This window comes from Meriones unguiculatus, chromosome 3 (assembly GCF_030254825.1).
Source record: "Meriones unguiculatus strain TT.TT164.6M chromosome 3, Bangor_MerUng_6.1, whole genome shotgun sequence".
Classification (NCBI taxonomy): domain Eukaryota; kingdom Metazoa; phylum Chordata; class Mammalia; order Rodentia; family Muridae; genus Meriones; species Meriones unguiculatus.
Window position 1 is genome coordinate 60,742,340 of NC_083351.1, and position 13,619 is coordinate 60,755,958.

At 42.8% G+C, this 13,619-nt stretch overlaps 1 protein-coding gene and 3 non-coding genes across 4 annotated transcripts in view; 2 read left to right on the forward strand and 2 right to left on the reverse strand.

The window, feature by feature from the left end:
- The window catches only part of Znf746 (zinc finger protein 746), a 249,107-nt gene that overhangs the window by 154,055 nt on the left and 81,433 nt on the right, over positions 1-13,619 (forward strand). The window lies entirely within an intron of this gene.
- On the reverse strand, positions 2,259-2,330 carry Trnac-gca (transfer RNA cysteine (anticodon GCA)). Its single transcript has one exon. It is a non-coding gene; the product is annotated as a tRNA-Cys (tRNA).
- On the reverse strand, positions 3,189-3,260 carry Trnac-gca (transfer RNA cysteine (anticodon GCA)). Its single transcript has one exon. It is a non-coding gene; the product is annotated as a tRNA-Cys (tRNA).
- On the forward strand, positions 7,548-7,619 carry Trnac-gca (transfer RNA cysteine (anticodon GCA)). Its single transcript has one exon. It is a non-coding gene; the product is annotated as a tRNA-Cys (tRNA).

The window sequence follows — 13,619 nt, forward strand, 5'->3', positions numbered from 1 at the left end:
GGGTTTCTCTGTGCAGCCTTAGATTTCCTAGATTTGCTTTGTAGACCCAGCTGGCCTTGAACTCACAGAGATCCACCATCCTCTGCCTCCCTGAGAGCTGGGATTACAGATGTGTGCCACAGCATCTGGCTAAGACTGGGTTTTGAACAGTCAAAGGTCAGATTTCAGAATGTACTGAAATTGGACCAGGAATCTCTGCCATGTGGATCCTTCCACATCACAATGAGGATAAAAGACAAAACAGATGCCAAGGATGTAGGAGAGGACCACAGCCAACAGGTGTAGTCTGTGAACAAGACAACAAGGGAGGATGTCAAGGAGGGCATAGTCCAATTTCTTGTGGTTTGTATAAGATGATGAGGGCAATCACAGAATTCTTCTTCTTGGTAAAATATACATTCAAAGTTTATCTAGTAAATATACTTCTGCTGTATGCTTTGCCCATAGATCAAGACTTTTACAGAAAAGTTAAAGCATTACTCAAAACCAGGCTTAGAAGCCTCACTGGTGAATTCTTAAAAATATGTAAGCAAATAACACAAGGTTCACACAAGCCTTGCAGACACAGAACAGAAAGTTACTACTGTTCAATTTATGATGGACTCAGCACAACTTTAATATTCACTTTTGAGAGAAAGTGTGTGTCTGTGTGTGTGTGTGTGTGTCGAAATGACCTATTTTTAGAAATTATTAGAAATATAAAGCATGTAGTTGGTATGTGGTGACTACCATCAACCCACCCCAGGGTTTCCCGTGAATATTCTGGAAGATCCCTGGATTCACTCATGGCTCTTTCAAGGCACGGTCACTTCTACAGAAGAACATCCCAATGAAGGCTCATGTGAGATACAGAACTTCTCTTTCAAGTTTGGGGAAGGGCCAACATCCTCCCAAACTCCACTGGAGTTTGTCACTGACCTGGCAATACACATGAGATAATGGGGCACTATGACTGCAGCGCTGTGCTGAATCTATTCTGTTTGGTTTTCTGGAATCTCTGTCACTCTGTAGAAGAGCTGAAGCCATCAGTACAGAGGAGGAGGAGCTCTGCATGTTCTTTCTGTGTCTTCAGTAGACACAGCGGCAGAGGAGCTGTCCATGGTACAATGCACACCTCCAGCTCAGTCAGGCTCTGGTTGGCCTTCACACTGAGCTGTAGCAACACCTACCAAGAAAGCCAGGGTCTTTGGTGGGAACTTTATTCCAGGAGTAACACTTAAAATAGGGACACGTGGCCGCTACACCACAGATGCTGAGCCTGTAGAACAGATGACAGTCACTAGCCACCATTGGATACAAATCAGAACATGAGCAGCTCAGGATCCCTGTGATCTGTGGAATCCATATGCTCTATAGCTCTCTTACTCCCCTCTCCCCAAGAGCCTGAACCTCCACATGCCCAACTCTGATGAACCAACTGGATGTCTCCAAGTATGGTGTACCACCAGCCCAGTATCCCCCACTCCATTTTCTTTAGGGTCCTTTGAAGCCGCCCAATGCAAATGTGTTGATTTATGTTCTCTGAGAACCACTGATAACAACCCTGCTTTTCTAGGTTTAGGGAACTGTTGTAAGAGATTATTGATATTTACTTTTGGTTTATCTTCTAGTAAAGCTTGCTGTTAATCTTAAACAGCTGTAAAACCAAATCACCACACAGAGACTAGGTTTTTAGTTAACTTAGAACATAATGCTGGGCAATATTTACTCCCTCCTAAACCTCCAAGCCCTCAGTTTCCTAACATTTAGATTTCCCACATTATACTTGCTTTTTGTAATCTTAGGTTTGGTTCATGCTCCAGGTCCTCCAAGATCTCCCTCCAGCCTTCTTCTCTAGTTCCTCCCCTCTTTCCTGTCCTCTGGCTCCTCCCATTGCACAACATTGTATCTAGTTGCTTTATTTTGTCCTGTTTACACAAGAGTTGAGTGAGGATGCTTATAATGAGTATCACAATGCAATATCCGGATTGAAACCAGAGTTGGGGGTGGGGAAATCAGCATTTGAACTAACAAGGGTAAGGTGTATACATTTTAAAAGATCATTATACCAACAGGGAACTCACTCTACATCCTAAAAGTGCTGAAGACTTTCTCACCTGAGATTCAATGAACACTCACAGCCAGTTGTCACATGAGGAATCTAATAGATAATGGCAGGGCTGTTGCCCTCAGTGGGGTGAATCTCAAGCCATCTGAGAAAGAGGAAATGTGGGTCTATACCATAACTGTGGTCAATTAGTTTCCAAAATTACATGAAAAGGGGGCACCTGGATTTGAACCAGGGACCTCTTGATCTGCAGTCAAATGCTCTACCCCTGAGCTATACCCCCATTGGTACCAGTGTACACAGTTAATAATTTTCATCTGAGTGGTGATCTATTATGACTGACTATAAAGTTAAATTACAGGTCCTCACAGACCCACTCTCCAGAAGCTGCCAGACCTGACTGGTGAGAAGCTTCCTCAGCCCTGCAGCCTTGCAGCCCATCCTTGAACAGCATCATAAACCAAGGAAAAGGAGAGGAGCAGCCTGCAGACCCTGAGCCCACTTCACACTGCTGTCCTGGGTTAGATCCTTCCACCTGGGACCCCAGACACCCCTCTCTTCCTTCCCTGAAGACAGGGTGGGCTGTCACTCAGAAGTCCTCGCAGTGCCCTAGCTGGCACTTCATCAATATCCCTCTCTGTCTGGTACAGTCTTTAGCCTTTGAGGATGAAGCAAGTGAGCAGTGGGCTCTGGAAGGGGAAGAAAAGCTCATGGGGAAACATCCACCCTCCACAGAGAGTTGGTTCTGTGATTGGTCTCCTTAGTTCTGACCACAGGTTTCCAGAGAGCCATGATGGAGAGGGAATCCCTTCATGGTTAGTCTTTTCTTTCTGGTCCCCGGACACTGGGTAGCTCTGTAAGTGCTGTGCCTGGATGCTCCCACAATTCTCTATCATAGTCCTTGCCTTCTCTCTAGAAGACAACAGAATGAGAGAAACTAGATATATGCAGGAAGAGGGGAGACAGATGATAGGAATGGGAGGGACACTGAGCATGTAGGAAGAGATGGAAGCAGTGATCTATCCACATGGTGGGCTGGCCTGGAGCTGCCAGCTCTGATGAGGACCAGAACTGCAATGAATGGAAGAGATATAGGACTGGGTGTGTGTGCTCTCCACATGAATAAAAACAAACTTATGGTAGGGGGCACCTGGATTTGAACCAGGGACCTCTTGATCTGCAGTCAAATGCTCTACCCCTGAGCTATACCCCCTCCCTCTCATAGCTGATTAGTAAGAGCCTTTCAATGTCACTCTCAACATTCCTGAAATTTGTTAAGTTTGAATTCATCTCTCAAGACTTGGTAAGAGCAGGAGTTCTGCTTCCACAAGCTCAGCCCAGACAGGTCCTTCTGCAGGACACAGTGTCTCCATCTCTCCCCCTGCTGTAGTATCACGTCTCCCCACATCTCAGCCAGTGGGGACAGCACAGATGGAGACCTCAGGACAGAAGCTACCACAAGGGTCTGGGTTCACATGGCCGACTTCTTCAGTAACACCACAGGCCCTCTGTGTGGAGAGACCCTGCCTAGCTTCTTGTGGCACATGTGGTACCTGCCTGTGAAGACTTCTCTCACCCATGGGTGATCTGTGTGTTAGCCCCTGAGGTGGTTGCTGGACAGATACTGACGATGTCTCTTCAGGCCTCAGTGGGTTGTTGAGGATCCCTGGCAGCAGAGCAGGAGGACACCGAAGACCAGGGAATGCTGAGGCTCTGGCCTTTAGCTGGGCCTTCAGTCTGTCACCACTACACAAACCCACTGTCATGTATTTTAATAAAAATACATTGTACAATTCAATTTTTTGAAAACTCAATTTTATTTTGAAAAGATTATTAAGAAGAAAACCACACATAGCCCTGAATCCTTTTCTTTATTGCTCCTGTCACCTAGTGGGAGCCATTCTCCAAAGGCTTAGCTGTCTCTTCTAGTCTGTCCTGTGTAGTTATTAAAAATGCAAATAGCTTGGTATGTCTTATATAAATTTGTGTAGACATCAGGAAGTAACTGACTTTTAAATGAGGATTAATTTACGTCTTCTTCCATTCTCACTTCCCTGTTACAATCATATCCAGCTTTCAGTTGGATGACCTTTTGTGTTTATTTCTTGATGACTTGTTAGCACTGTTTATAATCTATGTGAAGATATCTGGTAGAAATTTTGTTTTTCCTGAAGTTAAGCACAGTCTTATGTGTAACCTGTTTCATTTCCTTTTAATATCTACATCCTCTTTAAACATTGAGTTCTCTATGAAGCATCTTTTAGGATAATTTTCTATGCATAGATCCTCAAGTGATGAACACTTCTACTTTCTGTTTCCCAGTAGTGACCCAGGCTCCTGCTCCTTTTGTTCTGGTTGCCCCCACAGCACACTGCATGGTCAAGACCCTGTGACCTCCTTCACCTTCACCAAAACATTCTTTCTTTCCACCATCTCTCCTGTGCGCAAATGTCTCTTTCCCAGATTCGCAGTTCTCGAGTGTTTCTAATCAGAGTGACATTCCTTCTTTTGGGAAATGAACCCTTCCTGTGAGAGGTGAAGGAAAGTAACATTTCTGGCTTTTGTATCCCCGATGAGGCCTATGCTTCTTCCCACAGGATACACTGAGAGTCTGTAGATTTAATTTAGATATTTTCATACAATCACGTGGTGGTTTGAGAATGGCCCCCATGGGTTTGTGTATTTGAGCGTTTGGTCCCCAGGTGGAGGACCTGTTTACGGAGCCTTGGGGGGTGTGGCCGTGCTGGAGGAGGTGTGTCACCGGGTGTGTGCGCTGAGGTTTGAAAGCCCATCAGGTCCAGTCTTACTGTCTGCTTCCTGCTTGTGCATCAGATGTAATGTCCCAGTTACTGCTCCAGCGCCATGGCTGTCTACCTGCTACCATGCTTCCCACCATGGTGATCCTGGAATAAACTTAGAAAGTATTAGCAAACCCCCCAATTAATCGTTTTCTTTTATAGTAAGTTGCCTTGATCATTGTGGGTCTTCACAGCAACATAGCAGTATAGTGCCCAGATCAGTAACTGCAGGGAGTGTGAACAATCTGTGCCGATAGGCACATGTTGTAGGAGACTAGCAGAGGAGGCCAGAAAGCAGCCCGCTTAGACAGGTAAGGAGGAGTGATACAATAAAATAACGACATGCTTAAAATAAAAGGTATTAAAAGCCCAAAGCTCGGACTGAATGAAGAAGCCCCCCCCCTTTTAAACACTCTCGCGTGAGCAACAGAATATGCTGATGCTCTGAGGGGAACTTCCCCTCACCCTGCAGTTCTGACAAGCTTGCTTATCTGCCCTGCAAACACCGGAGCTGCCCAAGCGAGCGGGCGGAATCCCAGAGACAGGAAGTATCCTGAGTCTGTACCTGTGGGCTATCAGCAGCCACGACAGAGACTCCTAGAGTCCAGGAGAGGTACCCCGCTACAAACATATTTTGTATTGGCTCATAGTGATTGGATGTGTGTTCGCTGGATTGATACTATTAAAGTGCTTTTGTTAAACTGAAAACAAAGCCTCTAGTGTAATCTATCCTCGCCGACATCCCACTCAGGGATTGGCCTGAATGTGCTAGCGACAGCAACAATAAAATAACACGGAATAGAAAGAGAAACTGATACCACAGCCTGCATTATTACCCATGCTGCCTGTTGGAGGGATACGGAAGATGCTGGGACTTTGGATTAGGAAAGTAATTGAATGCTGTAATTGGGATTTAATGGGTCATACAAGAAGGAACTTGGAAAACAGTGGTACTCAGAGTAAGGAGGTTGTGTAGGCCCAGCTCAAAATGCTTCAGGGGGAAAGAATATTAGCTTTCTTAAGATATTTTAGCAAACAAGGTCTGTACATTTTGCCCTTGTTTTACAAATCTGCCAGCGGCTAAACTGAAGAGTTTTGGACTAATGCTGTTGGCAGAGGAGATTCCAAGACAACCTCGTGTTAATGTGTTATGTAGTTGTTTCTGACCACTCTTCAGATCTACAGTGAAAAGGCACAAGAGGGTCAACATGAAATACGAAATGGTAACACTGCTCCCTTGGAGTCCTCTCCACCTTGGCTCTTGCCTCCTCTTCAGCGCAGAACACTGACCCAGAGTGTAGTGGTTTGATGAAGGCATCTCATTTAGGTCTGAGGCCCTCAAAGTCGCTCACTCTTCATACATTTTCCAGTTGTGGGTCTCTGTGTTAATTTCCATCTACTGCTAGGAGAAACTTCTCTGATGTGGGTTGATCAAAGCACTGATCTGTGGGTAGAGCAGTATGTCATCAGGAGTCATCTTATTGCTATGTTTCTTCAGCAGAAAAATTGCCATAGGTTTTTTCCTAGGACCTATGATGTAGCTAGTCTCAGATTCACGGCCACCCCAGCAGTATCAGCTATGGGTTCCATCTAGTGGAGTGGGCCTTAAATGCATTTTTTTTAAGTTGTGGTTACTCCCGTAACATGGGTCATACAAGAAGGAACTTGGAAAACAGTGGTACTCAGAGTAAGGAGGTTGTGTAGGCCCAGCTCAAAATGCTTCAGGGGGAAAGAATATTAGCTTTCTTAAGATATTTTAGCAAACAAGGTCTGTACATTTTGCCCTTGTTTTACAAATCTGCCAGCGGCTAAACTGAAGAGTTTTGGTAACATTCGTATCACTACTGAACCAGTATGTCTTTTATGCAGGTGTTGCTGATTACTAGTATTTGTTATTGATTTATCTTTTAGTTAAGCAGCCGTTATTCCTAAACCAGCTGTGTACCCAAATCACCACATGGAGACTAGGATTATTTAATTAACCTAGAGCACAATGCTGGGCAATAGTTACTCCATCCTAAACCTCCAATGAAAGAAATTTGAGTTCCAGTAAATAAAACCTCCAGTACAAAGAATGAGCTATATCTTTTTGAATTTGCTGGTCAAAGAGGTCTCATGAACCCCATCTCCACATCACCAGTTATTCCCAAGGCTATTGGTTGCCCTCTACAGCATGATGGTAAGGCCCTATTGCTGAAAACAAAATATGTTTCTTTTAAAATATTTTCATTATTTATTTGAGATTTCATACCATGTGTCTTGATCATATTCACCTTCAACTCCTTCTCGTAACTCCTCCTCACAGAGCCATCCCTCCTCTACACCCCAGGCTTCGAGTCCTCCAGTTCCTGCTGCCCATACGCTGCTGGTGAGGAGCCGTCCACTGCAACATGGTTGACTTATCACGAGCCAAGCCCTTAAAGAAAACCGTTTCCTCTCCCTTGTAAGCCATCAGTTCCTTAACACCCAGCTGGCTGGGTTTGGCTTTTATGGGTGGGTGCGCAGAGTGAGCTAAGTGCAGAGTTCCAGGCTGTGAGCTAGGATAGAAGGTGCTGGTCATGAGGAGGAGGCAGACAGCGGTGCAGAGCTGGCTCAGGGGTGGGCCTCATGAAAGAAAGCAGACGGTGTCAGGGTACCAGCAAGTCATGTCAGGGAGTGCAGCACAGGTTCATAGATGTTTACTGGATGTACATGAGGCAGCTGGGGGTATAGCTCAGGGGTAGAGCATTTGACTGCAGATCAAGAGGTCCCTGGTTCAAATCCAGGTGCCCCCTTCTTATTGTCTCCTTTCTATACAAGAGAAGTACTAGTTAACACAGCGGAATAACCTGGTCTCTGCTCTCCTCTCTGAGAGGAACTAGTATAGGACTCACTGTGAGACAAAACCGGGACTCTTGTGGCACAGGCTGCACTCCAAGGCACTGTAAGGCTCACTCAGTGCAGTGAGGAGTCCTATGAAGTGGAGTGGGCTTCTTCCTCTGGAAACTTTCCATAGTCATCCCCTCAGGAAGTCCCTCCTGAGCCCCTAGTGAGGGTGCTCCTCACTTCCGGTTCCCCCTATCCTGTGCTTTGGTTCCTGCTACTTTTCAGGAAAGGCTATGATCCATAAATTTGGCTCCTATTTACACTAAGACTCTGAGGAAAAAGGAAAATGACTTGACTGACTGATAAGTGTCTTTTTTAGATCAAAACTGATGATGTCTTTATCACACCACAAGAGCGCAGGCATTGAGGTGGGCTAACTAAAGTTGGAGAGGAGAAGGGTTGAGGGCAGAATTAAATACAGAAATTTTGCCATTAGAGGAAACAGTAGATCATGAACACATAGGAAGCCTGGTGTGGTGCCAAGGTTGAAGGGGTGCTAATGAGAAGTTGCCTTGACTGTAAGACTCAGGCGCAGCGCATTTGACTACAGATCAAGAGGTCCCTGGTTCAAACCTAGGTGTCCCCTTGATTAAATATGATTTTGGTGTCTAACTTACCATGTTCACCTTAGGCAGGACCTCAGTGAAGTCCTGAGGTCTCCAATAGTTGAGGTATATGTATCTGCCTTATTTACATTGGGCTGGGCAGATATTTTGCCTACACTGTCTCAGTAACCTTACCATTTACCTTCCACACCCCATCCAATGCTATCCTCCTTAACCATTCCTAACAGGGATACCTTCCATCCATAATCTTATAAATACTTGATTATGTTTTTCATGTTGGTGTTTTCTCCATCCACACCATCCTTGGAGTCTTTCCTCCTGGCCTACATGGTTTCTTCTCCATGGTAACCCATCGTGGCACCCTCCTTCCTCCTCTCTTCCTGTCTGTCTGTCTGTTTCCTGTAATTCTCCTGTTCCCAGCACCCAGGAACCTTAGCCACGCCTACCCTAACCCCAACAATTCCCCTTTTGTGTATAAATAAAAAAGCCATTTTTATATAATTATGAAACAATTATAAAAACCAATAGGTAAGACTATATTTATATAATGTCTAGTCTAAATGTGTTTGGCAATCTTGAAGAAAATATCTGTCTATGAGAGTTTAAAGTTTTGTACCTGTTATTTATTATAGTTTGTATCTACCAACCTAAAAAAGTCTATCTAGACCTAAAACATCTTTTTAATTCCTAAGCAACTAAACGAATTGTAAAATTATGACTATCTGGTCTTCAACCCCCTCAGAGACGTGAGAAGAAATAAAATTAATTACCTGAGTAGATAGGAAGTTCTAGGAGCTTCCAATTTTTTTTAAAAAATGACAGAGACAGTTTGCTCCCTGGACAGCCACCCAAAACTCTCTATAATGTTGGAGCATCATCTTCAGCCTTCTGGCCCATTATCTTTGACAGACATATTATGTGAAACAGGAACTATTTAGGTCTTGCTTACCCTGTCTTGTCAGAGTTTGACAGTCACCTTGGCCTGCATTTAAGCTTGCCCATATCAGGGAGAATTCTTTCTGTCGTGCATAAAGCAAGGGCATTTTCTTTGCTCTAGTAGCATGTTTGCCACATTTGAAGCCATTTCCATATGGAGGTTCTTCAATGTTTATCATCTTCTTTGAGGTAGGTGGGGTGCTGCCAGGAGATGACATGTCTCACAGCCAAAGAATCCTTAAAATAATAAAATATTTTATTATAGTAATAATAAATATAATATATAATAATAAATATAATAATATAATAAATATTTTATTATAATAAAAACATATTTATTATTTATGCCATGTTTTGTAGGTCTCTGAGGTTTTTGAAGACTTATCTGTTTATCTTTATATAATATATCTATCTATGGAATATATCTACCTGTTAAACCTAAGATGTATCTTTTTGTGATAAATTAGTCTAGTATCTGACATGACCATGAGTTGATTAAGTAACAATTAACTTGTATTAATTATCCAAAACATCTTGTAATAGCAGTTTTTTTAAAGTATTGGAAGTAAACCTTAAATTTGTATCAATATATCAAAACTTATACGAGGGTAACAAAAATATACTTATTTTTGCATCAATATGCAAAATCCTATACCAATGAATTAATAACCTTATTTGAAAATAACAAATAAAGCCTGTAGTTGAGGAGTAGATTCAATAATCCACCTTTTGTCTTAACATTCCTATCATATATTTCTATATTCCCCTTTATTTTCATTCAACCCTTTTCTCCTTATCTAAGAAAGAAAGAGAAAAGAAAAAAGAAAAGAGAAATCCCTAAGTCCAAACTTATTTTCTCTCTGAATAAGACCATTAATAACTTATAACCATCTCCTAATGGCAAAAAACATCTATAACCCCAAAAAAGAACCAAAAACCTACCCAACGCCCCTTAAGAGAAATGGGACATCATTCTCATGGGTTTTTCCAGCTGATTTTAGGGACAAAGAAATCCTGCTTGGGGGCCCAAAGGAAACTGGGAAAAATGGTTAAGCAAGCTAGCATTAACATTTGTGATCCAGTCTCTGAATGTTGAGAAATTTCGACATAATAGAAGTGCTGTTTGGAGCATTCTGAAACTCTGGACCAATTGAAACCAGGAGCTTTCTCTAAAGCTCTCTTGGGAGCAGGCTTTGCTGAGGAAACGCAGCTGAAGTCGTTGAGGTTGGAAGTTGCAGGATACTGGAACAGATGTGTCAGCACACTGTCAGGGCTGATCCAGTGTCACCCGTGTGTGGTTCTTTTGTTCTGCAAACTTATAATTTCTCACAAGCATTATACAGGAGATGTGCAGGATGTACAGATCAATTCAGGATGGTTTCCTGCTCTTTGTATGAGCAGAAGAAAGGCATTTTTCCATAAGCCAGTCTGGTTGTAAACCAACCTGTAAACCAGTTTTATCTATGCTATTTAAAAGAATGGTGTGTTAAGGTTTAAGGATATTGCAGCCTAGTTATTCAGGCTGTCATATCGGATCCTTATTATTCTGGGTGGAGTCCGAAGCCCTCTTTCTTTTCCTGTGACCTCTCCTTCCAACATAATATGGTCTCTGCCTTCCAGTAGGAAGTTGTTGTAAGCATAGAATGATCCAGTTTAACAGTCCAATTTTTTATTTAGGTGTTACATTTTGATCTTCCCCAAAGGGGATAAATAACAGTATTATTGAATATATAAACATCTTTATGTTGGTAAATTAGGAAAAGGTTGTAAGGAGTTTCATACAGATAATATTATTTTTATGAAGACAGGGTTTTTCTGTGTAGCCCTGGCTCTGCCTCTTTCCGAGTGGTGGGGTTAAAGGCATTAATTAATTATGCTGTATTAGTTAGGGTTCCTATCAGTTTCTGTGAACTGTAGGTTGTTCTGAGTATTAATTGTTTTGCGATAGTTATTTAGCGCTGATTAAATTATCTTTCATTTCTGTGGAAGCTCCACACCCTAAAACTGTTAGGCTTCCCAGAATACAAATTAATTATTCATTTTGTGTTAGCCTGAGTTCCTGCATTTTATTCTGAATGTGAACTCAAACTAGGCTGGATGTTTCTGAGCATCATTGTGGGAGCTGATCAGGGTTATTTCCTGTAGGCTCATCAAAAATCCTTCCTCTGTGGCAAGTGCCTTTTATTAAAAGTTCAGCAGAAGAAAGGAGAGGAGGACCTCCCCTATCAATGGACTTGGGGAGGGGCATGGGTGAAGAAGGGGATGAGAGGGTGGGATCGGGAGGGGAGGAGGGAGAGGCTTATGGGGGGATACAAAGTGAATACAGTGTAATTAATAAAAATAAAAAAGTGGAGCAGGTAGCAGCTGCATCTCTGATACCTTTGGCAGCACCTGTGCTAAGCTGGCATGCATGCGACCACATAAGTTTGGAGAATAAAGCTATCTTTACTAAGGAATCATTTCTCCCTCCACCTTTTTTTTTGAGGGGGGTGTTAAAGTTTGAAAATGGCTTGCGTCTCCCCAGTAGACCTTAGGAGCACCAGCCATGTTTTCTTTTTTCTTTGTTTCTTTGTTTTTTTGTTTCTTTCTTTCTTTCTTTCTTTCTTTCTTTTTTTTTTTTTTTTGGTTTTTGGTTACTGTATTATTTAATTTTTTTCAAAGTGAAATAGCTTTTTTAAATTTATTTTTTATTTATTACAGTTTATTCACTTTATATGACAGCTGTAGCCCCTTTCCTCATCCCCTCCCAATCCTGTCCTCCCTCCCTCTTCTCCTCCCATGCCCCTCCCCAAGTCTGCTGATAGGAGAGGATCTAGTCTCTTTCCATCTGACCCTAGCCTATCAGGTCTCATCAGGACTGGCTGCAATGTCTTCCTCTGTAGCCTGGTAAAGCTGCCCCACCCAGGGGGAGGTGATCAAAGAGCCAGCCACTGCGTTCATGTGAGAGACAATTCCTGTTCCCCTTACTAGGGTACCCAATTGGAGACTCAGCTGCCATGGGCTGCATCTGAGCAGGGTTTCTAAGTTAACCCCATGCATGGTCCTTGGTTGGAGTATCAGTCTCAGAAAAGACCCCTGAGTTTTTGGTTCTGTGGTTCTCCTTGTGGAGCTCCTTCCTGTCCAGGTCTTTCTGCCTTTCTTTCATAGGATTCCCTGCACTCTGCCCAAAGTTTGGCTATGAGCCTCAGCATCTGCTTCGATACCCTGAAAGATCATGCTGAGTGAGGTATCCCAGAAGCAGAAAGACACACATGGTATATACTCACTTATAAGTGGATATTAGGCATATAATATAGGATAATCATACTAAAATCTAAAGAAGCTAAGCAAGAAGGAGGACCCTAGGTAAGATGCTCAATCCTCATTCAGTAAGACAAACAGGATGGACATCGGAAGAGGGAGAAAACAGGTAACAGGACAGGAGGGCCTCTGAAAGACTCTATTCATGTTTCTATGTTTTAAACATGTATCTATATTTACTTAAGTGTTTAATTTGTCTCCGGTCTGCCCATAGTAGGCTGTCTTTTGTTTGTAGGTGTGTTTAAAAGCTGTGTTGTGTGTGTGTGTGTGTGTGTGTGTGTGTTTAAGAGACATGTAGGAGGCAGTTTTTGACCTGAGTTTTTAGGTTTTTAAGCTTGAGTTGTCTTGCTGGGAGTTAATTTTCTCCCACCAAACTATAATAAGGTATGACTTTTAAGTGTGTGGATACATAAATTTAGTTGAGCAACGTATTTGTGGCTGTAAATTGATATGCCAAGATGGCAAAGACCACCAGGAGACCGACCACATATATAAGAACAAAGAGCCTTTATTTCGGCTTAAGCTTGGACTCCCCACTGGCCAGTGCAGCGCACCAGCGAGGGACCCATGAGTAGCTGCAAAGCTGGGTTTTTATTATGGTTCCCATTTAACAGAAGCAAGCTTATCATAAACTGATTGGTTGGTGCTGATCTAGGGGATAGGGGGAAACTTTGTGGGGTGTTCAAGTAACAAGGTGGGCCCAGGCAACAAAAAAGTGTCCACTAGCTAAGCAAAGATATCTAACTAAGCTTTAATTTGGCTGGTTGAGGGCTTGGGGACTTTTCAAGACAGTTAATAGACTATTGTTTCTGATTTTCAGGGAGGTTATTGAGTTATTGTATCTCATTTCCATGAACTATAGTTTCATGTTCTGAGAAGTAGAAACAGGATCTTAGCAACTGTGGGAACCAGGAAACAGAAGCTCAGGCCTATGGTATCAAGGCTGATTAGGAAGCCTGTCATGGTAGCACAGCTGCTACAGTGCAGTTGCTTGGGGCCTTCATAAATAAAATGGTGTCAGACGATGTAACATTATTTATTCTCTGCCCTATAATTATCATGGAGTATTATTTAACCTGCTATCATAATCAATAAAGCACAGACCTG